This window comes from Copadichromis virginalis, linkage group LG3, assembly GCF_057382275.1.
Source record: "Copadichromis virginalis isolate Kocher_CV1m ecotype Utaka linkage group LG3, C_Virginalis_male_GT1.1, whole genome shotgun sequence".
Lineage (NCBI taxonomy): Eukaryota > Metazoa > Chordata > Actinopteri > Cichliformes > Cichlidae > Copadichromis > Copadichromis virginalis.
Window position 1 is genome coordinate 15,238,659 of NC_140620.1, and position 25,325 is coordinate 15,263,983.

A 25,325-nucleotide genomic window follows, 5' to 3' on the forward strand; every position below is an offset into this window, starting at 1 on the left:
TATTTAGACGATAGGTCAGCAAATGATAGAAGGGTGTCCTGACTGTACAAGTCCTTAACAGTCCTAAGTCCGTTATCTTTCCAACTACTAAAGGCCGCATCAGTGTTTGAAGGTGCAAAATTGCAATTTTTTGATAAAGGTGTTAGCAAAGACGGTCCAAGTAGCCCGAAGTATTTTCTGAACTGTCGCCAAATAGTTACTGTTTCCTTAGCTATTGGATTATCCCCAACAAAGGTTGGAGAAAAAGGGAGTGGTGAGCTGAGTATTGATGATAATGAGTAACAGCTAGATGCAGTTTCCATTTGTACCCAGGCTGTTACAGGGGGGTCATTATGAACCCATTGTAAAAGTTTTTGTATGTTAGCTGCCCAATAGTAGTGTCTAAAATTGGGCAGACCAAGACCACCATCACTTTTAGAGGACTGAAGAATAGACTTGCGAATTCTAGCTTGTTTCCCTCTGTGACAAAGTGGGTGAGAAGACCATTTGTCTACATTCTTAGTTAACATTCTTGTTTTGATTTAACCATATTTCACATGTAATCTGCAATAGGCAAACATCTACTATCCCGGGTTTGTTTATGTTCTGCACTTTTACAGATTATATAATATAACATCTTGGTTTAAATCAATTCATGCAAGTTTGTTAAGTTAACATGTTATTTATTTCAACTGTTAATTTGTATTGTTTGAACTTACCTTTACCTACCTGTCTTCCAGAAGCAAAAGGAGGAAATGTAGTTCTACTTCCTGCTTTATACCTTCTGGGTTCATCTGAGGTCACAGGAAGAGACCAAGTGCAGGAGGGGAAGAATTCTTATAATTTAATAAAGTTGATTTTAAAGGGTTTATAAAGAAATAGATTTAATGTTGTGATATGTATTGATTACACCAGAGTTTATGTTGCCAGTCAAGAGGAGTAGTAGAGGATGAATATAATCATGTTCATCTCACCTACCTACTGAATGGAATAGTCCAGAGGAGAAAGTGTTTGATTAAGGGGACTATTTAAGCAGACGAACTCAGGTGTTTCAGAAGAAGGGTTCAGGTCAGTGTAGCTGTGTGCAGTTTGACCTTAATTTCCGTTGATTTAAGTTCAGTTATGTTTATTTGAATTGAGTTTATTATAGAGTTGAGTTTCTTATTTGTTTCTTTGTAAATATTCTTGGGCCACAGAATGGTGAATAAATCACTTGCTACACTGGACAGCATCAGTCTCCTGCACTTCTTTGACCGCTTAAGTCGAGTCCTACCACACCCTCCCCATATGAAATGTGACAGAATCTTTTCTAACTTGTCAAAAAAATGCCTTGGTAAGAAAAATCGGGACATGTTGAAAAAGATACAAGAATTTTGGGAGGACACTCATCTTTATCAGGTTAACTCTCCCTGCCACTGACAATGGTAGAGAAGTCCAACGGTCACAATCTTTCCCAACATTTTCTAGTAGGGATAGAAAATTCTCCCTCATCATTTTATGTATAGAAGAGGAAATAAAAAAACCCAAATATCTAAATCCGGTTTCTGCCCACTTAAAAGGCACTATTGAGTGGGGAAGAGCTCTGGCCAGGGAATTGAGGGGTTGCAACTCGCTTTTTTGATAATTGACCTTATATCCTGACAGTGTACCATATTGGTCCAGTATGTCAAAAAGCACCGGGAATGAGTTTAGAGGGTCAGAAATGTACAGGAGCAAGTCATCTGCATAAAGGGAGAGTTTGTGAGTCACACCGAACCTTGTAATGCCTTTAAATCTATCCTCTGAACGCAGCCATATTGCAAGAGGCTCGATAGCAATGGCGAATAGGAGGGGTGAGAGAGGGCACCCTTGCCTAGTGCCCCTCTCAAGTGGAAAAGGCAAAGACAAGTTGTTGTTAGTACGAATACAGGTGGATGGCGAGGAATATAGTAGCTTAACCCAGAGAATAAAGTCAGCCCCCAAGCCAAACCTATCCATCACCTCATAGAGAAAGCTCCACTCGACGCGGTCGAAAGCTTTCTCCGCGTCAAGAGATACCACAACCTCTGGAATTGAGTTGCACGATGTATGGATAATATTCAAGAGGCGTCTTGAATTGTCATATGAGTGCCTGCCGGCCATAAATCCCGTCTGGTCAGAGGCGATAATTTGTGACAGAACACGTTGTAGCCTAAGTGCAAGGATTTTAGATAGTATTTTAAAATCAATATTTAAAAGAGAAATTGGTCTGTAACTGCTGCACCACAGAGGATCCTTATCCTTTTTCAAGATTAAACAAATAGTAGCTTCGGACAAAGTCTTGGGTAATTGACATTTTGAAAAGGCTTCATTATACATATCTTTCAACAACGGTGCCATAAGATCAGAACTGACTTTATAGTATTCTGCAGAGTAACCGTCAGGGCCCGGCGATTTACCTGTGTTTAAGGATTTAATGGCTTCTTGTACCTCTACTACAGTAATAGGTCCCCCTAATCCCTTCGTCAGATCTCTATCTATTCTTGGAAAATGTATATTTTGGAGAGTTTCTTCTGATAGAGGGGGAGAGCTTGAAGTGTACAGATTGGAATAGAAACTCACAAATACTTCATTAATTCCCTCTGGGTCCGGTATTATGTCACCAGCAGCAGACTTGACCTTTGGGATTAGCTTGGAGGTTGCTTCGGCACGGGCTTGATAAGCCAGAAGTTTCCCTGCCTTGTCGCCCGATTCAAAAAAGCGTTGCTTAGTCTTAATTAATTGAACCATAGCTGTTGCGGTGGTGGTTAAATTGAGGCTGGCTTGAACTTTCACACGTTCTGTATAGAGGTTAGGATCTGGGTTTGATGCATATCTGCCATCTAGATCTTTGATCTTATTCAATAAACTGGACGTGTAAGTTAACTCTTTCTTCTTTAAATTTGACACAAATCCTATAAGCTGGCCTCTCATGTAGGCTTTCGACGTTTCCCATAATACACCTCTTGACACTTTAGTAGAATCGTTCAACTCAAGGAAAAGTGAGAACTGTGATCTCAAAAAATGTGTGTAGTCATCCCTTATCAACAGGCTAGAGTTAAATCTCCAATGTTTAATGGGTCGAGACGGGGTGGCTAATACCACATCAAAAGAAACTGGTGAGTGATCTGAAATGGCGATAGCATGATACTGACAATGGCTAATTTTACAGAGAAACCTAATATCAACAAGAAAAAAGTCTATACGTGTATATGTACGGTGGGGATGAGAGAAAAAGGAAAATGCCTTAGTAGTGGGATTCGTATGTCGCCATGGATCCACAATCCCCAGCTGAGTTTTGAAAAATTCTAGGGTTTTAGCAGATTTATTCAGGGAACAGGCCTTAGTTGACGATCTATCCAGCAGAGTGTCCTGAACCAAGTTAAAGTCACCTCCAATAATAAGATGATAGTTTTCCAAATTTGGAAGTGAAGAGAAAAGTTTAGCTATAAAAGAGTCGTCGTCCCAGTTCGGCCCGTACACGCTAGCCAGTATCACAAGTGAGCCCTGCAAGTTTCCTGACACAAATGTGAAACGGCCATCTGGATCAGCAATAACTTTATGTTGCTCAAACAGAATATTATTACGAATAAGTATGGCTGTCCCTCTAGCCTTGGCGTTAAATTTGGAATGATATATATTGCCGATCCAGTTTCTCTTGAGTCGCCTCACTTCTTTGTTGCAGAGATGTGTCTCTTGAAGAAAAAACACATCTCCTTTAAGCTGCTGTAAATGCGCCATAACTTTGTTAACTTTGGTTGCTTTCCTCACCCCTCTCACATTCCAGGAGACAATTCTAAGACCATTGATTGTGCTCGACATACCTTACTGTATTCAGACAGGTCTTTGATTTGACAAGTTGACAGTGGCCAGGGGAAAACTGGTGTCTGTATTTGAGGTAGTAGACTGTGAACAGAACAGGGGGAAAAAAACAGAAAAAAAAAAAGATAAAAAATAAAATAAAATAAGTAAAACACAACAACAACAACAACAACAGAAAAAACATAAAACAAGGCAATACATACATGCAGATCGAACAACATAAATGACATAAACATAAGCAACACTGTTTGGCTTGTTTGAAGCCGCGGCCATTTTTCAGCACGTGCTGGAGCGATAGCAGTGGTTGGTCACGGTCCTGGAGTCCGTGAGGCAGGCAGGGCTGATGGCAAACCCAAAGAAGTGTGTGGTTGGATGGAGGGAGGTACAGTATGATAAAATTGGCACAGAGCTTCCCCCATGTATTACGAAAGATTCACATCAAACTTATCCCATTCTTGGTTACTTTAATGAACATTTTTTATTGTCACAGTTTGATACTGATGATTTCTTGTGAACACTCCTTCAGTTTGAACCCAGTGACAGTATCAAGTTATTATGTTTATTTTCATGTCAGTGTTTTCATTTCCAACCTTAAAGTATCTCCACGTGATGTTCCTCTTTCATATTTTCTTCCGCCAAAATAACTGTTCCAATTCAAGATCTGCATCCTTGAAGACCCAATTTGAAGGCTGATTACGTCACGGCAACATAATGAAGCCTGTCCCAATTCCAAATGCAGCCGAAAATGCGCCCTTCTTTTCCCCGGATTTGAAGAATGGGTCCGGTGTATCATTTGTGGCCCAACATATCCCAGAATTCATGGCGCAGTGGCTGTGGCCAATTTTTTCTAATAAAAGCGGCGGATGGCAGAAGTGGGGTGAAGAAACTTTTCAAAAAAATTATTAAATATTATGTCACTTATTTATGTGCAAATGTTAAATATGGAAGAACATTACATCATTACTGTTGGCCAGTGATGGCCAAATAAAGCTTTCTATCTGGAGACCAAAAATATGAAGCGCAGCTTGAATTTTCAAATGAAAGTGTACTGCTTCATTATGACTGCCCACTCTACAGAGTGAAGTTCACAATTTTGTTTGACATTGGCCCACTGTTGTGTTGCTTTGAACAGATTTGAAAATTGTTATGTTTATTTTTGAAATAATTTTTATCAATACTTTCCTTTTTAAACATTTACCATGGTGTGGTCGTTCTTTGCTTGTGACTTCTTGGTGTTGGCAAATGCAATAGATGAATAATACATTTAATTTACATATAATAATGTACAACACACTGTGACGTGCTCGCACTTCTCCGTTGGTGTATGGGGCCCGCCCCTTGCTAGCCACGCTGCATGGTGGGCCACGCCTCCCCAACTTGCCTTGAGTGTGGCATTCCTATGCCTTTGGAGGATGGGCACAAGCACTGAGTGCTGTGTCTAAGTCCTGGGCATGCTTTGCTGACTAGAGAAGCCCCTGCCTCGTGCATGAATTGTTTGATTCTGCCCGAATGGACTAGGGAAGCTCGTGCTAGGTTTTTTTCTGTCAAGCGACCCGCACCTCCCTCATCTCAGGAATCTCAGGCGAAAGTGAGGAAAATAGCTGCTGCTGACATAGAATCTAGTCCCGCAGCTCCATGGGCCAGGTCCCCTTCCTCATTTGTCGAACTGCTGGGCCCCTCCCATGCCTTTCCCTCCTGTGGCCCAGCCCCTGAGCCTGTGCTGTTGGATGTGGACTATGGTGTCGGCGTCTTCTCGGTTTGACTACGCTTCACGGCCTCAGCGCTACTTATCTCAGGTGCCGCTGCTGCCTGATTTTCAGGACCTGGTGTGCAAACAGTTTGAGGCCCTGCACCGTTGGTCCCCTGCCTGTAAGCGCTTTTCGGCCATGCATGGCCGGGAGCGCATTGACGGCCGGCCCCTTCCCCCGGTTGATCCGTCCCTGGCCCCCCTGGTTGCCCTTTGGGCTCCATCCTGGGGCGGGCTGCGTGCCCTAATAGGGATGTGAAAACCATGGACGGGCTCTTGGCTCGGCTACATAGCTGTATGGCGACCCAGGCCTGCCTGTCTAATTCATCGGCAATATTGTCACTTCATCTTCGGCATTTGGCCCGTTGGTTGCAGGCTACCTCGGGTGATCTGGAGGGCATGGGTGAGTTGCTGTCCACGTCCTCTCTCCTAGCCTCGCTCATGAAACATCAGGCTATTGCCACGAGCTCTTCCTTGGCTATTGCCACAGGCTTCACCACCTCTGGCTGTCTCAGTCCCGGCTCCGTTCCGGTGACCAGGATTGCCTCATGAGGCTCCCGGTCGACCCTGCGGCCATGTTTGGCCCCGGTGCGGCTCAGCTCCTCCAGCAGGCTACGGAGACTTGCCGTGCTTGCGCAAGCGTCCTGCCAGGGTGGGGTGGGCTCGTGCTTCTGTGCCTCCGCCTGCCCCTGCTGCTCCTACTTGGGGTCCTGAAGATCTCTGGACCCAGCTGGAGGCCTTTTGTAGGCGCAGCGGCCACGCTCAGGCTCGGTGAGGGGGCCGGGGTGCCAAGGGACAGTCATTCTCCAGCCGTCCCCCTCCTTCCTGACGTCTCCCTGGGCCAGGCCGCCCTGCCCGCCTCCCTGGCTACAGAACAGCGCAGGGTTGCCTGGTCGGCCCTGGGGGCGGACCCTTGGGTGGTATCTACCATGGCCCAGGGTTATCGCCTTTAGTTTTGCCGCAGACCTCCCCTGACTTCCACTCCGACCTTCACCTGCGTGGCCGACCCGGGTCAGGGTCGGGTGCCGGTAGGAACTGGCGTCCCTTCTATCGAAGGGCGCCATACGGGAGGTGGACGCCAGGGACCGCCGGGTGGGGTTCTTCTCCCGTTACTTTTTGGTCCCAAAGCGGGATGGGGGTCTCCGTCCTATTCTGGACCTCAGGGGCCTCAATCGCTATCTCCGGCCCCTGAAGTGCCAAATGCCCACGGTCCCCAGGGTGCGTCAGGCCATTGTTGCGGGGGACTGGTTCGCCACCATCGACCTGAAGGACGCCTACTTCCAGATCCCTTTCTGGCAGGGTCACTGGCAGTTTCCTCACAGCTGTCCTGTGCCAGAAGTTCTGTTGACCCACTGAAAGAGGCATCATTTAAGAAACACCAGGAACACTTAAGCTCATCACATTGATCAAGCAGGACTCATGCTCTTCACCAGCAGCTCCCTCACAGGGAAATCTTCAGCACTCCTCTGTAGGCCCGCCCCAGAAGATGGATAAACCCAGCATTTCATGAACACTGTGATGGAGACCTTTGGTTTGTGTAATGTTATAAATACTCGGATACTCCCCAAACTCCTCAAGCGTGCTCTTCATGGTAAATGGCCTGCATTTGTATAGCGCTTTTCTAGTCCCTAAGGACCCGAAAGCGCTTCACACTACATTCAGTCATTCACCCATTCACACACACATTCACATACTGGTGATGGCAAGCTACATTGTAGCCACAGCCCACTGACAGAGGCGAGGCTGCCGGACACTGGCGCCACCGGGCCCTCTGACCACCACCAGTAGGCAAACATGGGGTTAGTATCTTGCCCAAGGATATTTGGCATGCAGTCAGGAGGCAGCCTGGGATCGAACCACCGACCTTCTGATTAGTGGCTGATCTGCTCTGCCACCTGAGCTACAGCCACCCATGCAGCTGAGTACATCAAGTGTTTAGAACGGAAGCATGCAGGTCTGAGATCAGCAGCTTTCTGAAACACCAAACTGAGGTCCTGTTAATGCTGATATATAGTGACACAGTTACATGAGTGATTAATCCTTTTGGTTTTTTGCCTTTAACTTTATCAATAAAACAGCTGCAGCTTTCACTACAGCACATGTAGTACTGACCAGATTCAGTTCAGAACTGAAGAAGCTTCTCGGATGAGAGGTGAAACGTCTTCAAGTAACTTAAAGAAGTCCAGACGCTTTTCTTTGCAAGCTCCTTTGACTCCTTCTAGCAAGGAAATATAGGTGCAGCAGTCAGAGTATTGCTGAAAGGGATCTCCTGAGAAATCTTCAGAGGCCCAGTGAGGAGCGAGAACCATTCCAGGCATAGCTGACAGCCCAGGCAGTGGTTGAGGTCAAAGGTCGAGCTGGTTGGGGCCCATCATGAGATCAGATTTTGGAGCCACAGCAAGGACCACAAATCTGCGTTAGAATGAGAGCTGTGCCAAGGGGGATTTCCAGAGGCCAACAGAGGAGATTGTGGACAATGGACGGGCACCTGAAGGATGAGGGGAGCGTGCCAAGCTCCATCGACAACGGAGAGGGAGTCTAAGGATGGCATCATGATTCTGTGAAAGCACAGGAACCAGAAGCTATGGTGATGATGACAGCAGTTTCCTATGAACATCACCTAATGCTGTGTCACTATGCTGTGCATACAATGGCATACTGAAGACTGCTGGGATCATAACAGCAGTAAGATAACTGGACCCAGCACCCTTTCCACAGAGGGGTTTTTCTGCAGAGGATGGACAGCAGAAGAGTCACAAGTATTCCTATCGCAGGACGAAGGCCTAAAGTGAGGTGATGGGGGTTGATAGAGGCCATTTCAAGTGCTTCTGACCACTCCAACTGCCTGAAAAATAGCGGAGAGACCCTCCTGGATACATCAGAGGCACTGCAAAAAGGTTGAGGTCCCAGAGGATTCCACTTCCTCCACAGAAATCAACTAGTATCAGAATCAGAATCAGAATACTTCATTAATCCCGAGGGAAATTAGGGTTACAGCAGGCAGCACACTAATGGCGCATGCGCACTTACAAAGGAACCTTCTGACCAACTTTACACAAACATCACATTGGGGAGACATGTCAGAAAGGTAGGCTGATAGGAAAAAACAACGAAAATACACTACATGAGGTAAGAGGAGGAGAAAAAAAACTCCACTCAGACTGAGCTCCTAATGGGAGAACAGTTTGATAACAGAAAAAACACCTCAGCACAAAAGCACATGACTATCAATACACCATAGAAACACAAGACAAGCAACAGGGGCGGGTAAGGGTAAGAGAGAGCCGGTGTAGACAGCACATCCGGTCCTGCAGCATATCTGCGCTGGTCCAGTTGACTGCCATCTTCCCCGGTAGGGCACAAGCATCGAAGGCGTTGGAAAGGGAGGGGGGATGAGTGAGTGCTTATCAGTGTAAGTGTATGTGTGTGCATGTCCATAGTTTAGCTGAGACAGTGTCCTTCGGCCTATCAGGCTAAGTAAACAGTCCTCCAGCCAATCCAGGTGTCCTTGCATGGGACGGGAAGAATAGCCGTAACACAGTCATTATCAGGGAGTGATTGTTCGGCTCCAGCCTTGGGCCTGCAGCTGGCGCCGTTATGTGGGTCCGCAATCTCAATGTTGATTTTGTAAATTTCCATGCGAGCAGCCCAGGAGAATTTTCAGGCTGCCCTAACATTCCGACACTGGTCTCTCGATCTCCCGTTGGAGAGCCGCGAGCCTCCCCATGATGGTATCAAACTTCTGTACCATGGTGTTGTCATTCTTTTGATTCTGAGACCTCACAGCTGCAGTGATCCATTCCGCGATGTCTTCCAACTGTCGCTCAAGGGTCCCATTTTGAGCAGGCCTCTCTCTGATGTATCCCCCCATACGCTCAATGTTGTTGCTTTGAGCCTTCACAGCCGATGCAAATGTCTCCAAGGTGTTGACCATATTACGTTCGTTGTGAGGGGTCGCGCCTCGTCCCATCGCTTCGATTCCAGCGGGCAGCCTTGGGGGGGTTTGAACAGCCGGTTCCGCTCTCTTATTTCTCCGATAAACCAGGGCTAAGCCAACTCCGATCAGCATGAACCCTGTTATCACGGTTCCGAATAGATAGATATCTTCAGCGTCCTCGATCGACAGTCCCGCCAGGCACATGACCCTCCAGTTCTGCCACCCGTGCATCGTGTATCCGGCAGGGAAAGTCCCTCCAGGGCACTCAGGCTCTCCCAAGCCCAGACTTCTCGTTAAGAAAAGGGTGCCAATAGCATTCAGAGACCAGTTGATCAAATCCATAATTCTTTTAGGTTTTAGAGAACGACCGTGTGAGTCTATTCCAGGGAAAGTAATTCAAACGAGACAAGACAAGGACATAGAGGCTAAGCAGGAAAGATAAGGGTGAGGAGGAGAGGAGAAAAGTGCGACCGCCTTCGCTGAGAGCCAAGAGATTAGATAGTAGAGGAAAGTTTCACCCTCACTTGGTTGCTTCAGTGGCGAGGGGGAAGTGCTGATTGGGCGCCCGTAGGGAATTGCTCGCACTTCAATCTCCAGCCATTGGCCAACTTTAGAGTAACCAGGTAGTAGGTTGTGACAGACCCCTACGTAGCCATGGGAAGGTGGACCCTCCTGGTTACCTTGACTACGACACTCACCTTTACAGGACAGAGACAGAATCGGCAAATACAGACTATTATGTCTGTTCCCATATGCCCAGCATGTCAACACACCCCACACTATATGTGTTCCTGGACCAACTCCCAGGGAAGAACCACTCCATGATACTAGCAGAGGAAGGGGGACTTTGCGTCCTCTTCAACAACACCTGCTGCACTTACATACCAGACGATGTACATTCATCAAACATGACTGACGCCCTGAATGCTTTGAGACAGATCCAGCAGGCCCAAAATCAGGGCTATGTAAGTGATACAAGTGACTGGTTTTCTTGGCTTTACACTGGCTCCTGGTTACAGGTGCTAAAAGGACGACTCATCGGAGTTGGGATATTTTTACTTTTATTTTATGTCTTTGTAACGTGTATATTGCCATGTCTAAAACTCATGATTAACCGCATAATATTTGCCACTGTTGCTGCATATACAGCCGTGACAAATGATGATGATGACTCTGACCTGTTGAAACATGAAGATTTTGTGTGATTAATGACGATGTGACAGAAAATGTACAACAAGATGTTACATACTGATGTCTCATTGAAGCTTTTACTGACAACAGGAGGGAATGTCAATGGAAAATTGTACTTAGTAGTCAGTATAATCTTTTAATGATATAAGTTTGCATATGGTAGAATACTGCATGTAATCATTTGTGTTTAGAAGTATATAGTTGGTGGCATATTGAAAGAATGTCTCATCCTAGGAGGTCTGTAACATTCCAGGGTGTTCTGGCGTTCACCCCCACATCCTGGGAGTATGGGAGAGGTCGTACCTTCTCTTATTGTTTTATGGTAGGATAAATGTGGCTATGTCTGTTTTAGTCTAAGTGCCTTTTGTTTAGATGAACTGCTGGACGTCCAGACCAGCAGGTTTAGGGAAGGTTCGTGCATGTAGGAGATGTGCCGCGGTCCCGTTCCTTGATAAAAGTAATAGTTCCACGGCCACCAGAAGAACAAAAACTCTCTCAATCCACATGATTGAGTAAAAGATAATAAACGGATGAAAATACAAGTCAGAAAAAAAAGAATAAGTAAGAAAACAGAGCTAAACTAAGAGAAAAAGCAGGAGCGACTGTAACAGCCTGCACATTGGTTGGCGCATGAGCACTGATAGATTTTTGGTGATTCGAAACGCCGTTTACGTGTGGACGAAACAGCTGCGTTTTCAAAAATACCCATGTAGGTGTGGACGTAGCATAAAAGAGTTTATTTCGTTACTACCTGTAATTTATTGCAGATTACTTGTATTTGCTCAATTGCTTACTAAATGTTTGAGGTGTGAAATAAACCGCAATGGAGCAAAATATGGGTGTGTGTGGTTGGAGGATGCTTGCGCGCGTGTGCACGCGGGGGGGGGGGGGGGGGGCAATTTTCTTGTAAAACAAAGGGGGTCTAGCAAAAAGAGTTTGGGAACCACTGCTCTAGCAGACCATTACATGGGGAAACCTTTTGGATACAAGCGCGCTGATCCACACAAGTGTGCACACGGGTGTTCACTAGTGATGTGTCCTGTGTGTCGAAGCGTCGAATCGTGTGTCGGGTAATCTCGGGGGCGTTTTTGTGAAGCGCGTATCGAGGCTTGCCTTGATTACGTATGCAGTGACGTTCGAGGCAGTCCGTACCACGTGACTGATTCAGGGACTGGTTCACCGGTTCACGCCAGATTCGAAATAAAATGGGCCGAAAAACAGCTGATTCCCCATCACACTGTGTTGTGGAATTGGATTACGTACGTGCTACATAGTTACTTGAGCATTTCTTCTTCGATGGAACCAGCAAGGAAGACATGTTTTTTTTTTAATTTTGTCTCTCCTAATAAAGTATGCACACAGTAATAAATATCACAAATGATAAACACCACAATATAAATAAACAACACTACACGTCCTATAATCTGATTTCTGTCTTTTAGTTTATTAAAAAGTGAAGCACCAAACACTAGTTTGTGTCATTATCCAGATGTACATAAGCATGATTACACAGGTACTAGGAGCGGGTTTTGATTAGAGATGGCACGATACCACTTTTTTATGTCCGATACCGATACCGATATCATAAATTTGGATATCTGCCGATACCAATATGAATCCGATATAGTGTTTTTTAATCAACAAAACTGTTTTTTTTAAATATCTTGCTGCATTTTGTATAAGTTCATACTCAAGTTTAAAACAACAACTACACTAAAGCTATTCTGTTATACCTGTATGCAAAAAAATATATTTCATAGTTCAGCAATACTGATCAATCTAATAAACTTAAACCTACACCATCCTCCCTATTCTGGTATTTTAAAGAGTACTTAGCATAAATATTAAGCAACCTAACTAATAGGGTTCCAACTCTCAGCAACAACAAAAATAAATAAATAAAAAATAGGGAACCACCCCTCACGCGCCACCTCATGATGCTTAATCGACGTAATCAACCTTAATTTGATGCCGTGTGAAAAAAATGCACAGAAATCAATTATTTTTCAAGAAATATTAAATAGATTCAACATCTTTCTTCAACAAAATTGCAGACTGCACAGATGGTACCTTCCCAAAGGAAAAAGTACTATAGCTTACTAGGGTATATATATATATATATATATTAGACTTAATAGTTACTATATACAGTAATGGACTTCTATTCATTTTGCATCAAATTAAAACTTTGGGTGTCAGATAATTATTTATTAAAAGCTAGACATTTTAAATGAGAATAAGAAAGAAAAGTATGTCTTTGTGCCCCCTTTTCCCTGTTAATGCCCTATCGGCCCCCCTGGCTAAACTTTGCTAGATCCGCCCCTGCACAGTTACCAGCCGTCAGCTGCATAGAAAAAAGATCCTCGAGTAGAAAGTAATATTAAATAAATTCTAACAACAGCTTATCAAGCTTAAACGTGCTGCTGTTGTTCAGCCGCTGGTTTCCTCTTTCTGGTGCAAAGTGGGCCAAAAGCAAACTAGAGAGATGGACTCGCGACAGAAAAGCCGATCAGCTGATCGTTAAGCAGTTTCATGATTGAAGTAGCAGCAAGAAGAGGCAGTTGTTTGTTAAGCTTAACGCAGGAATGCTTTACAAACATTCAGAGATGGACTTACACACTTGCTTTACTTCTCTCGGGATAACTTTGTCGGAGATGAAATGCCAGGTTGCTAGCGAAGCTCCAAATGCTATCCAGACCACTGACAGCCACAGCCGCTCTATCACGTGATGCATACTGCTCCGACGTGCTAACGTTCTGAGGTGAGTTACGGCGTGTTGCAAGTTTTGTGAGGTGCTTTCGTGATATTTAATGGATCGGATTACATTTTTTATTTTTCTCTGATCCAGTAATCTAGGTCAATATCGGACCGATACCGATACGTAATATCGGATCGGTCCATCTCTAGTTTTGATTATCGATTAAAATCGATTCTAGCTTGGATAACGTGATATCGATTCATTAAAATCCTGAATTGATTTTTAATATAAATATTACTACATTTCAACAACCACCAAACAGCTAAAAATGTAAATGAGAGGAGGTACACCGATTCTGCACAAAGACGTAAACACAAGGCGTGGACCGCTGACGGATCAGAATCAGTGAGATGTCGCCTTTCTCACCAGACAGCACGGACACGGTCGGGGCTGAAAGCCGACAGTTCACTGATTCTGATCCGTCGGCGGGTCCGTGCTTCGTGTTTACGCCTTTTTGCGCTGATTCTGAAGCTGCAGGTTTTATTTCTCTTCAAACAATATTGACCGAACCAGCAGAAAAAAAGAACTACGCTTCACATAAACATTGTCATGAATTTCCTCTGACTTTTGCTGTTTTGCTTTCACCAGGATAAAATCCCACTTCATGCACAGCTTTCTCTCTCTCACTCTCTCACACACACACACACACACACACACACACACACACACACACACACACACACACACACACAGTATACTTCAAGAACAGTTTCCCGTCTAAAAATCAGTTTTCTGCATTATTCGCTTGTTTGTTACGCATAAGACCTCTGTTGTTTGTCAGCCGCTGTTCTTTCCCATTTAAATACTTCCGAAAAGAAAACCTAATTTCTGCCGTTCAATACCCAGATAGCAAGGAGACATTGAACAGATGTTGATTTTCTATCTGAACCATCAGAATCGTCAGGATTGAAATGTCAACATAAAACTAATGTTGAAACAACATTGAAATACTGATGAAACCTGACACTGACATTGAAATAACATTGATTCACTGTTGTTCTGTCATCGTTGATTGTTGATCTATTTATAGTTGACAAGGTGACAACAATCGCGTTGAAAAACCATCGATTTATGGTTGAGCGGGAAATTAAAGCTGCTGCCACTTGGACTATTCCGCAGCACCCCTATCACATTGGTACATCCCTCCAGGTAACCATTGTCTTGTACAGTAGAGCGGGACATTAGATTTACTCTCAGCGGAATTGACCGGAGAAGGCATCAGTTCATGCACTGCACTGGCCTGCACCACGATTAGTATAAGGAAAGAATGAATGACTTTTGTTCTATTCGTTATTTCCACGGTTGTATTTGAATAACAGTAAAAAAAACAAAACAAACTTGTTAATGTAAAGTTTCGGATAAAATGTGGGAGCCCGAAATTGTGTCTACTTTCATCTTACAATCCGGCAACAAATAAATTGCACTGCAAACAAAGTCTATCAACAAAGAAAACATTTTCGTTTCATACTTTTCCGTTATATTCCCTTACAAAGCTAGCTTTAACGCTTCGAGGGTTCCTTTGTTCTTGCCATCACCTCGGCGCTTGACCCAGACTTTCGCTCTGTAGTTGCTTTTTAGCATAGTACTACAAAAAATTGTAAATCTGTGATATATGATTGATAAACGTAAAGGTAAATGTATAAATGTGTTCAATGACTTTGTTACTTTTAATGATTGGAGAGCACCCGCTTCGATTCGCACTCAATTCAAACTTTACGTTGCACGCTCACCTAACTTTACGCTGCACGCTCACCTAACTTGCGTTTGCACCTTTTGTCCACACGTAAACTGCGTTTAGCATTTACGTGTGGACGAGGAAGACGGAGAAAACGCAGCGTCAAAGGTGTGCGCCTATTTTGACGCCACACTGTGCGCCAAGTTTTTGTCTCGGTGCCATGAATTCCTACAATGGCAGACTTAGACAAAATACTGTTAATTTTATTATCTTCAGTGTTTAAATGCTTACATATACAGGTTTGCTTGTAATTGTTGCCTATATACATTTTAAGCTATTATTTATTATTTAGTTCAATCAATAGATCAAGTTTTGTAGTGACTCCACTTTTATGACCATTTGGGACTTTAACCCACAAAATGACCAATTCCCTATCAAACTAATTGGGACTCTAACCCAATTTCACTGTTTTACTTTACCTTGGGACTCTAACCCAGTATTTTAACTTACAAACTTCAACTTGAATTAGTCTCTCAGCAGTCCAACTGCTTTAACTTCAATCAGCAGTCCAACTGCTTTAAATCTCTCAGCTGTCCAACTGCTTTAAATACTCAGTACTGTCACTTTCAACGTTTCATTATCATTACTTCAGCTTCAGTTCTCATGAGATTTTTTCATCAAAATCAAAACAGACATCTACCAGTAATTTCAGTGAGTAGACTTTAATTTTATCATGTCCAATTTGGCACACTTTGGAAATAGATTCAACAGGTAGTCCCTTACCTTTGTATAAGCCGGCTTATGCCCACTCACGTCAGACCACTGGCTTGTGCCTGTCCGTTCGACAACCTCGGACCGTCCAAACCTCCAACTTCCACCCCAATACCACAGGACGAGCCCCCAAACTGTTACGGATTCAAATATTGGGGATGGATACAAGAGGAAAAACCAAAATAACAACACTGGTCCGGCCGGGTTGAGTCAAACGATGATTTTAATGATCACACGCGTGGGAGATGGACACCGTACGCAGACAGCATCAGATCTCAAAATGGTGGAGCATTGATCAAACTCTTATAGCCTCTAGTGGCCCCCACCTAATCATAAAAGCCTAAACATTCATATTCTTTCTCTCACACAGCGCCTAAGCTACGACCTTGGCTCCCTGTTTATCTGCTCCTGCTGAGATGGGGCAGAAAACCTCTCCAGTATACAGTGGGGCAAAAAAGTATTTAGTCAGCCACCGATTGTGCAAGTTCCCCCACCTAAAATGATGACAGAGGTCAGTAATTTGCACCAGAGGTACACTTCAACTGTGAGAGACAGAATGTGAAAAAAAAATCCATGAATCCACATGGTAGGATTTGTAAAGAATTTATTCGTAAATCAGGGTGGAAAATAAGTATTTGGTCAATAACAAAAATACAACTCAATACTTTGTAACATAACCTTTGTTGGCAATAACAGAGGTCAAACGTTTACTATAGGTCTTTACCAGGTTTGCACACACAGTAGCTGGTATTTTGGCCCATTCCTCCATGCAGATCTTCTCGAGAGCAGTGATGTTTTGGGGCTGTCGCCGAGCAACACAGACTTTCAACTCCCGCCACAGATTTTCTATGGGGTTGAGGTCTGGAGACTGGCTAGGCCACTCCAGGACTTTCAAATGCTTCTTACGGAGCCACTCCTTTGTTGCCCGGGCGGTGTGTTTTGGATCATCATCATGTTGGAAGACCCAGCCTCGTTTCATCTTCAAAGTTCTCACTGATGGAAGGAGGTTTTGGCTCAAAATCTCATGATACATGGCCCCATTCATTCTGTCCTTAACACGGATCAGTCGTCCTGTCCCCTTGGCAGAAAAACAGCCCCATAGCATGATGTTTCCACCCCCATGCTTCACAGTAGGTATGGTGTTCTTGGGATGCAACTCAGTATTCTTCTTCCTCCAAGCACGACGAGTTGAGTTTATACCAAAAAGTTCTACTTTGGTTTCATCTGACCACATGACATTCTCCCAATCCTCTGCTGTATCATCCATGTGCTCTCTGGCAAACTTCAGATGGGCCTGGACATGCACTGGCTTCAGCAGCGGAACACGTCTGGCACTGCGGGATTTGATTCCCTGCCGTTGTAGTGTGTTACTGATGGTGACCTTTGTTACTTTGGTCCCAGCTCTCTGCAGGTCATTCACCATGTCCCCCCGTGTGGTTCTGGGATCTTTGCTCACCGTTCTCATGATCATTTTGACCCCACGGGATGAGATCTTGCATGGAGCCCCAGATCGAGGGAGATTATCAGTGGTCTTGTATGTCTTCCATTTTCTGATGATTGCTCTCACAGTTGATTTTTTCACACCAAGCTGCTTGCCTATTGTAGATTCACTCTTCCCAGTCTGGTGCAGGTCTACAATACTTTTCCTGGTGTCCTTCGAAAGCTCTTTGGTCTTGGCCATGGCGGAGTTTGGAGTCTGACTGTTTGAGGCTGTGGACAGGTGTCTTTTATACAGATGATGAGTTCAAACAGGTGCCATTCATACAGGTAACGAGTGGGGGACAGAAAAGCTTCTTACAGAAGACGTTACAGGTCTGTGAGAGCCAGAGATTTTCCTTGTTTGAGGTGACCAAATACTTATTTTCCACCCTAATTTACGAATAAATTCTTTACAAATCCTACCATGTGAATTCATGGATTTTTTTTTCACATTCTGTCTCTCACAGTTGAAGTGTACCTCTGGTGCAAATTACTGACCTCTGTCATCATTTTAAGTGGGGGAACTTGCACAATCGGTGGCTGACTAAATACTTTTTTGCCCCACTGTATACCGTATTTCCCGGACTACAGAGCGCACCTGAATATTAGCCACACAAGCTAAAATCAGGGGGAAATCCTGTTTTTTACATACATTAGCCGCACCTGACCAAAAGCCGCAGGTGTTTCAATGTTGACTTATCATATGTAAGAGAATGTGCACAAAGCGAATTGTCAGGAAAGAGATGGCTGTTTGGAGACATCACTTTTATTAATATTTTGAAAAACAAGTTATGGGTACATATTTGCATAACTTTTTAGAATCAGAGAATCAGAAACTTTATTGTCATTGTCATGAGAACAACGAAATTAAGAATGGTCCCCGATCATTGCATCATCCCTAGCAATATCAAAATATAAATAAAACAATAAAATTCAATAAATAAAATAGATAGAATACTTAAAATACTAATAAGATATAACAGTAAAACATTCACATACATTCCCACACACATGCTTCAGACCGTGCATAGATTAACACAAGAGTGGCGTGATGGACATTTAGGGTTGTGATGGCATGGCACACATGGTAAGCTCCACACCTCACCACCCGTTGATTCACTTTAGTTTAATTTACAGTCACTACTTTAAAATATTCTACTTATTGTTCAATATCGTTTCTTTATTAAATGTATTCATTTTTCCATCACACCTTCCAATGTTTATATGGCGTGCACACACATTGCAAGGTCAAAGTTCTGTTTTATGTTATATTAATACATCTTTCTTTGTTTGAGTTACCTGGGGGTTGGCTTCTCCTCCTGTCTGGCAAAAGGTGTGGCAAAGGGCTGGGAGACCTGAAATACTGCTGACAGCCTAATTGGATTGCACCACATGCTTCATTGCCTGGGGGGTGTTTCATGTTTGTTTAAATGTTTTGTATTAGTTGGTTATATGGCAGCCGTCTTGTTTTCCCCCGTGTGTGTCATTTGGTTTAGCTAAACCAGTATTTAAGTCCCCCTGTGTGTCATTTCAGCAGGTCAGTTTACCATATGTTTGTTTGAGGTTTTGTTAATTATTATCTTGAGTTTAGTCTATTGAGTTGACCTCTTTTATTGGTCTGCCTGTTTAAGTTTTGGCTTTGTTAAATATATTTTCATATTTTTGGGTCAATAAAACCCGTTTTTTGAATTAAACAACCTGTGTCCTTTATGCTTTACTGCTTGGTCCCTGACAAGGGTATATGTACAAGTAGCGGTAATTACAAGTACGAAACATGTACTGTGCTTCATAAATGAGTAACAAATGTAGTACATAACAATAACCTACAACACACCAGAAAAATAGATTCGGACTACCTTTTAGGCTCAGGTGCAGTGACAGGGCTTTAACAAGAAGAAAAGTCAGTCATTCAGCACCATCTTTCTCTTCTTCCTGCGCACTAAAACCACCAAAATCCTCTTCTCCAGTGTCGGATACGAACAGGCTCAGGATGGCTTCGTCATCCACTCTCAGCTTCTTTCCTTCGTTGTCACTTTCAAAACAAAAGAAGTCCTCGTTGTCAGTGTCAGAGTCGAACACCCTCTGAAGGGCCGTGGCAGTGTCCTCCTCTTCATCATGCAGCAGTCCAGCCCTTCGAAAACCGTTGGTGATCGTGGATGTTTTCACACTTTTCCACGCTGTCAGAATCCACTGGTGGAGTTGAGCATAACTTGCTTTTCGCAAGTTTATCACCGCTGGTCATCCATGACTCCGGCTGAACGCGTAGCGCTACTTTGAAGTTTGTTTTTCGCGCTACTTGTACGGCACTATGTTGCCTTGCGGATGGACATGTGACCAACATACCACTCTTGAACCCCGATCCTTCCGCCAGGCAACGTAGTGCCGTACAACAGCGGAACAAACAAAACAAATCATCTTACGATATCACAAAAATCATGGACAATCCATAGAAAAGCCGCACCTGACTAAAAGCCGCAGGGTTCAAAGCTTGTGCAAAAAGTAGCGGCTTATAGCCTGACAATTACGGTACTTGTTCTGCGACCAATTCTTTATTTTTCACACCAAACTATTTAATAAGACAAACTTTACACAGAGTTAATCAAATATAACTAATGCTTTAACATTATCAGGATTTCATAATAAAAACTACAGATTCCATCTGAACTCTGTGGAGCCTGATCTCAAGTCCAACTCTGAAACCAGAAGAGGATCTTTCTCTCTCTTCAGAGTCATTGTGATCCAGTGATTTCAGTCCTGCATGATCAGGCTGATGTTTGCACAGAGCAGATAATGAAGTGAATGTTTTTGCACATTGGTAACAGTGAAACAGTTTATTTACAGCGTGGGATCGTTTGTGTTCGGAGTATGAACTGAGATTCCTGAAGCTCTTGTCACACTGGTCACAGCTGAAGTTCACTTCCATGTGTGTACGTTCATGTTTGTTACGATGACCTGATTGTGAGAAGCTTTTGTCACAGTGTCTGCACTTGTATGGTGTCTCTCTTCTGTGGATTCACTTATGATTGTTCTTTAAGCTCACGTGCAGTGGTGAAGGATGACCCACACTAGTCACAGGTGTGCTTTTTGACCCCAATGTGGAAGAGTTCGTGTATTTTTAATGTACTTGGTGTGTGGAAGCCTCTTCCACATTCTTTGCAGTAGTTCATTTTGTCTCCAGTGTGTCTACGTTGATGTGGTTTTAGGTCCCGTTGATGATTGAAGTTTTTCCACAAAGGTCACAGAGAAACTCTTTCCCACCACCACAGTGAACGATAAGGCTGAGAACAGGATCCATCTGTGTTGCTCTACTTCTAAACAAAGACAGTGTAAGTCAGGTTACAAGTAAGTCTTCTAAGTCAGACTTGTTCCAAACAATCAGGTTAAAATTACAAGATAAAACATAAATACATCCTCACAGTAACTGCACTTGTAGAGTTACTTTCTGGTGTGGCTCTGTTGGTGTCTTTTCAGGTGATATGGAGTTTTAAAAGTCTTCTGACACAGGTCACATTTGAAAGGTCTCTCCTCAGTGTGGCTAAACATGTGTTGTTGTAACTGTGCATCTGTTGTAAACGGTTTCCCACACTGATCACAGCAGTAAACATCATTTCCAGTGTGAATCAGTAGGTGAATATTTCGGTACTGTATGTTGTTGAAAGTTTTTCCACAAAAGTCGCAGCTGTACGCCTTAATTCCAGAGTGGGTAACCCTATGCTTCTGTAAGTGTTCATTTCGAGCAAAAGCTTTTGCACACAAGCCACAGATGTACTCTTTAACTCCACTGTGGATGAGTTTGTGGTTTTTTAAACCTCCAGCCTGGGTAAAAGACTTTCCACACAAGTCACAGCTATAAGGTTTAACTCCATTGTGGATGAGTTGGTGAGTTTTTAAGTGCCCAGCCTGGGTAAAAGACTTCCCACACTCATCACAGCTGTAAGGTTTAACTCCACTGTGGATGAGTTGGTGTCTTTTTAAGCTTCCAGCCCAGTTAAAAGACTTTCCACACAAGTCACAGCTGTAAGTTTCCTCTCCCTTTCTTCTGTGAGGTTTGTCGGCCTCCTGAGAGCCCTGACTTCTCGCTTCACGTTGGTCCTGCAGTGACAGAGATACAAACAGAGGCAGTGAGTGAAATGCAGTCATGGAACATGACTGCATTTCTGTAACTGTAACTCCCTCCATTAGTGGAATTTAATGTGACAAAAAACACATTGTTGGTGTGTTACCACCACCTTGTGGTCCGCATGTGCACATGTAGTGTCACATTACAATGATGTGCAATGAGAGTTGTACTGAAAATGACATTCTTGAAGAAATACTGATAAGTGGAGAAAATCTTTTACTTCTTAAAAATTTTTGAGTTCAACAGATGATATTGTTGTTTCAATATGTGCTGATAAAATATGATTTTTGTATTTTCTTCTAACTTCTGTGGTTTTTGGTTGTGAATGTAGATTCTGTATATATGGAGGAGCCCAGGATGGAAAAGATAAAGCTGCTGTTAACGTGTTATTAAAAACCAACCAGCTGTGCACACAGTTTCAATAACAGTGTAACTGTGATATTTTTCTCACCTTCTGTATTGAAGTCATTGTTTCCTCTGTAGTGGCTGAGCTGAGTCCAAATGGCTGAAATTGTTCCTCTGCTGCACCACCAGACCCTTCTCCTCCTGTTACCCAGCTGGGACACAAAAACTATATAGACGTATTTTATCCCTGACAAAAAGAAGCAGAGCAAATAAAAATTACTACACTCCTCAGTGACAAAAAATACCCATGAAGCTTCAAGGTAAAACCCCAGAAGCAACTACAAAAAGAAAGTCATCAGTTGCCTACAAGAACCTGAAAGGTAAAAAGCCACTGACTGTCCTGTATGTCACCGCCTTTACCCGGGGGATGCGACACCCTGTATATATGGACTTCCATAGTTCCACCGCCTTTACCCAGGGGATGCGACACCCTGTATATATGGATTACCATAGTTCCACAAAGGAGTCCAGCTTGGAAATGTTGTAGCAGTATAAACTCAGCCAACTACAACATTTCCAAGCACCTCATTACCATCCTAGCTCCCCTAGGATGGTAATGAGGTTTTTAAAAAACATTTAAAAAATCACTTTGTTAATGTGGAATTCAAAAAGTATTTCACAAATGGAGAATGTATTCTACAATTCATTATTTAAGCACAGAATTCTTTATTTTGGTGTGCGTGGCTGCTGTGGTCCTCCATATGGGGCTAAGGTAAGGCAAGGCAAGGCAAATTTATTTGTATAGCACAATTCAACAACAAGGTGATTCAAAGTGCTTTACAGAGACATTAGAAACAAAAACAAATAAAAAGCATGATTTAAAATTGATTAAAACAAGCAAACAAACAAACTAACTAAACACACACATTTCACACCTGTTCGCGCGATCTGAACCCTTATCGTAAGGGGAGCTACCAGTCCTTCTGTGGACGAGCTACTTTCTATTTTAAATTCCCTGAATTTAAAATACTCTCTAGACCCAGTCTAGACCCAGCTGGGGAGCTACCCAGAGCTCTAAACCCACTTAACAAACAAACAAACAAACAAACAAACAAAGAAACAAAACAGTATATAAAATCAAAACAGATAAAATCAGAACAGTAGATAAAATCAGTAGTTAATGTAAGTTTTGAAATTTAAGCTTAACAAACAAACAAAACAGTATATAAAATCAAAAGAGATAAAATCAGAACAGTAGATAAAATCTGTAGTTAGTGTAAGTTTTGAAATTTAAGCTTAAAAGTGTGGATTTGGTGCTTTATTCAAATGCAGCTGAGAATAGGTGAGTCTTCAACCTGGATTTAAATAAACTGAGTGTTTCAGCTGATCTGAGGCTTTCTGGGAGTTTGTTCCATATATAAGGAGCATAAAAGCTGAATGCAGCTTCTCCGTGTCTGGTTCTGACTCTGGGAACTGATAAAAGACCGGATCCAGATGACCTGAGGGATCTGGAAGGTTCATACTGGGTCAGGAGGTCACTGATGTATTTTGGTCCTAAACCATTCAGAGCTTTATAGGCCAGCATCAGAACTTTAAAGTCTATCCTCTGACGGACAGGCAGCCAGTGTAAAGACCTCAGAGCTGGACTGATGTGGTCCACTTTTTTGGTCTTAGTGAGGACTCGAGCAGCAGAGTTCTGAATGAGCTGTAGTTGTCTGACTGATTTTTTAGGTAGACCTGTAAAGATGCTGTTACAGTAATCAAGCCTACTAAAGATGAAAGCATGGACTAGTTTTTCCAGGTCCTGTTGAGACATCAGATCTTTTATCCTTGAAATATTCTTGAGGTGATAGTAAGCTGATTTTGTTATTGTCTTAATGTGTTTTTCTAAGTTTAGGTCTGCATCCATCACTACACCCAAATTTCTCACCTGGTTGGTGGTTTTTAGGTGTATAGATTGAAGTTCTCTGGTGACCTGTAATCATTTTTCTTTGGCGCCAAAGACTATTACCTCAGTTTTGTTTTTGTTTAGTTGGAGGAAATTGTGGCACAACCAGTCATTAATTTCCTCAATGCATTTACCAAGAGCCTGTACAGTGCCTCGGTCTCCTGGTGACATTGTGATATATATTTGTGTGTCATCTGCATAGCTGTGGTAGTTTATTTTGTTGTTCTTTATAATCTGTGCCAGTGGGAGCATGTAAATGTTAAACAGAGGGGGTCCCAAGATGGAACCTTGGGGAACTCCACATGTGATACTTGTCTGCTCGGATGTGAAGTTACCTATTGATACAAAGTATTTCCTGTTTTCTAAGTATGTTTTGAACCAGTTTGTTACAGTTCCTGAAAGACCTGCCCAGTTCTCCAGTCGTTTGAGTAATATGTTGTGGTCAACTGTATCAAATGCTGCACTGAGATCCAGTAAAACTAGGACTGACATTTTTCCACTGTCTGTGTTCAGACATATGTCATTAAACACTTTTGTCAGAGCGGTTTCAGTGCTGTGGTTCTGTCTAAAACCTGACTGGAAGGCATCGTAGCAGTTATTCTGTTTTAAGAAGTAATTGAGCTGTTGAGAAACTGCTTTTTCAATGATCTTACTTAAAAATGGGAGATTTGAGATCGGCCTGTATTTTTTCCTTTGTGTCTTGTCAAGATTGTCCTTTTTTAGTATAGGTTTGAATATACAGCAGTTTTTAGTGGTTCTGGAAACACACCTGACATTAAGGAAAAGTTGACGATCTGTAACAGGTCTGACTCTAAAGTCTTTGAGACCTTTTTGAAAAAACTTGTTGGCAGGACATCTAAACAGCAAGAGGAGGAGTTCAGTTGACCTAAGATGTCCTCCAGGTCTTTGCTGTTAATCGGGTGAAACTGTTTGATGGTGTTTAAACAGTTTTTCGGTGGACACAGTACATATCCTGGATCTGCTGTTGATGTACCAACTGCTTGTCTAATCTTTTGGATTTTGTCTGTGAAGAATTTGGCAAAGTCATTGCAGGCCATGGTTGAATGAAGTTCAGCTGCCACTGGCACAGGAGGGTTTGTTAGCCTGTCAACTGTAGAAAATAAGACCCGAGCATTATGGCTGTTTTTAGTGATGATGTCAGAGAAGTAGGACCTTCTTGCACTCCTCAGTTGTAAATTATAATTGTGAAGTTTCTCTTTATAGATGTCATAATGAACCTGGAGGTTTGTTTTTCTCCATCTGTGCTCAGCTTTCCTACACTCTCTTTTTTCATTTTTCACTAGTGTGGAGTTTCTCCATGGAGACTTTTTCCTTCCAGAGATAACCTTCACCTTAATGGGGGTAATAGTGTCCATTACATTTAACATTTTTGCATTAAAGCTATTGACGAGCTCATTGACTGAACCTTTGGACAGGTCAGGTGTTAATGGGAAGACCTGGTTAAAGATCTCACTACTGTCTTCAGTTATACACCGTTTTGTGATCACTGCTGTTGATATATTTGTGTGGGCTGAGATTTTACTTTCAAAGAAAAC

The 25,325-nt window shown here is 43.0% G+C and overlaps 1 long non-coding RNA gene and 1 pseudogene across 2 annotated transcripts in view; both read right to left on the reverse strand.

Moving 5' to 3' along the window:
• LOC146713001 (uncharacterized) overlaps positions 1-25,325 on the reverse strand; it is a 209,296-nt gene that overhangs the window by 72,556 nt on the left and 111,415 nt on the right. The gene's annotated exons all lie outside the window — the stretch shown is intronic.
• On the reverse strand, positions 19,883-22,904 carry LOC146713005 (uncharacterized; annotated as a pseudogene). Its single transcript, XR_014917522.1, has 2 exons — positions 21,928-22,904; positions 19,883-21,448 (listed from the first exon to the last, which is right to left on the reverse strand). The product of XR_014917522.1 is annotated as an uncharacterized LOC146713005 (transcript).